The sequence below is a fragment of the Rhagoletis pomonella genome, unplaced genomic scaffold (assembly GCF_013731165.1).
Source record: "Rhagoletis pomonella isolate Grant_MI unplaced genomic scaffold, Rhpom_1.0 Rhpom_scaffold_00003, whole genome shotgun sequence".
Taxonomy (NCBI): Eukaryota; Metazoa; Arthropoda; class Insecta; order Diptera; family Tephritidae; genus Rhagoletis; species Rhagoletis pomonella.
The window spans coordinates 80,841,453-80,844,236 of NW_023458557.1; positions in this window are offsets into that span (position 1 = coordinate 80,841,453).

A 2,784-nucleotide genomic window follows, 5' to 3' on the forward strand; every position below is an offset into this window, starting at 1 on the left:
GAAAAATAAAAATCCAAAATAACGATTATTTTTGATCGAAAAAAAATTTAAATCACAAAATAACGATTAGAGATGATCGAACAAATAAAAACCATTAAATATCGATGAAATTATAATTTTTATTATTAAACTTATGACGGTTATGGTCCCTGACAAAAAAAAAAAAAAATAAAAAACTGTTACCAAGTTGCCTTGCAAAAATACTTACGACTCAGGATTTCCGGTACGGTCTAATGTACATAAGAATCTATGTATGTACATATACGATTTATGTATGTAAATTTGTATTTGGTAGCGCATGCACTAGGTACCCCTCCCCATAAAAAACTTCTTCAAATCAAAATCACTATCAAAAACTGAACGCCATTGCCATTCTAATCAAACACACATACAGCCACATATAGACCATTTGTGAGTAATGGAGCCAACAGCACCAGAATGTCGTCACATCAACACCACACAAAATCAGCGGCAACGACGACGACTTCGACATCAATGCCAGAGATAAAAATCAGAGCTGCACTGGAAAATTGTGTCGTGGAAATACATATATGTATAAATGCACCAACACAGGCACATTTCAAGTGATTTTAACGGGCCACAGCAAATGTACATACTTACAAACATGCACAGATATGCAGAGTGAGTGTGCCAGCGAGGCGGGAGGCTTACGGAATGAGTGCCTATGCATGTATGTATGAATGCATCTGTGTGAGCGCGCAATCACAGCCAACCAATGAAAAATTTAGTCAAGGGATTTTGATTTTCTATTTTATTCTTGGAAATTTACGCTCCTGCTGTAGTATTAAAAGCACACAAGCCCGCACATACTCTCACACAAACACACGTTAAATACACCCGCTCAAATGTTCTCAAACGCGCGCGCGCATGCCAAACCTAATATTTGTTGTAATGGCGTTGGCGCAGCCAGAGAGAACATACCTCATTCGCGCTCACAGTAATCACTGCTGCGCGACGCTCCAACCAAACTACCGTTTCTGCGCCTCACAAAAGCGCTGACGTTGTGGCGGCTAGTGTCAGCGCAGTGGTGGTGCTTGAATCAGTATTGCCAGAAGGTTTTGAGCCGACCGGCTATATTGGCAAAACAAAAACGCCTAACAAATTTAAATTCACATGTTTTACCTAAAGAAATCATAAAATTTGTTTTTTTGTTAAAAAAAGGTTATACGTAGGACTCGTTAGATAAATCTCAAAAACAGAAACTGGTAAATTCATTACAAATTATTTTTATTTAACAAAAGAAATTGTCGATATACGTACATCGAAGTCATCTTTGTATTACTTAAATATAAAAGAAGAGATCAATTACAAAATGGTGCTTTCTTTTTTATTGAAAAATGTTGCCTTACATTGTAACATTTGCACTGGGTCACTGTTCCTCCTTAAAAATGGCTATATTGGTATAAAGTATTATATTAGTCGGAGGGCAATATTTTGAGAAATTAACACGTGAAGCTGTGAAAGGGCTACAGAAAACAGGCCAACATTATTTAGAGAAAAGAAAACGCCTTAATTTATATCGAACAAGCCGGTCGCTTTTTAAGTTTTTAACGATTCAATTATTTAATTGTATGTATTGTATGATTTTAATGTCATACTCACTCTCTTACATGCCTGTCTGAGAGCAATAATAAGCAACAATAAAGTATGTTGGCACCATTATACAGTTATTCACAGCTATTGTCTTCCCATAGACTTTTGCATCACATCGATATTCGTGCTCTTTTATTCTCATTCGTTATTTTCTAAGTGTTGCGAATAAAACTTCGCACTTAAATTTAAGCCATTCATAGCAAAAATTGTATAAGGAAAGTCCCCGCTACGTCCTTTTTGGAGAAAATACAGTGACCCAATTATTAACTTTTTAATCAGCATCTTTACAAAATGGTATGTATGCAAATTTGTAGTCCATTAAAATTTAGTATAATATGGTGAAGTTGAAGTAGCTAGGACCTACCGTTGGTTTTTGTATTTTTTTTTTTAATAACGGTGTTACGTGTTTTTCCATATAAAGTATGTTCTATGTAACATTTTTTATATGGAACACCGTCAACAAAAAATTGCCAAAAAACAACGGTAAGTGCCAGCTACCTTAAATTTGCATTTAACTATATTAAAATTTTAAATAAAGACAAATGCAGAATTATCATAATTTTTGCATTAAATGTGAAATTTGGATTTAAATGGTATTTGTAAGTAATCAGCTATACTTTCATAAAACAATAATAAGCTAAACTGTCGCGACCCAGTTTACATTTGGGTCACTGTAAATTCACATAAAATAAAAATCATTGAAATCGGCCTAGTATTTTAAGACTTTTCGGATTAGAAAAACTGCATCATGAAAAAGTTGCGGTTTTTCCGCTGGGATAAAAAAAATATATTATATTCTAAGACGTCCATTTCAGAAAAATATTAAGATTTACGTGAGCTGGACCGATTTGAAAATACCTCCAAAAATTGAGTCTTTTATGAATAAAAATAGTTTCGTAAAGAACTTTTTGAAAAAAGTCCCCAAAGATGACAAAACAGATCAAACTTAAAAAATCTGCATACAAATATTTAAAAATCTTTTTTACGGGATCGTAATAATGAGATTTTTGAGGCCGTTTTTACTTTTTTCAAAGATTGATTTACGAAAAACTTGAATAAGTGGGCCAAAACAGTAGAAAGGTATTTTACCCCTATTTTTATTTCTGTGCAAAAAAAGTCATTCGTGTCCCAATTCTTTTTTTTTTCAAATACCAACACATCTTAATTCAA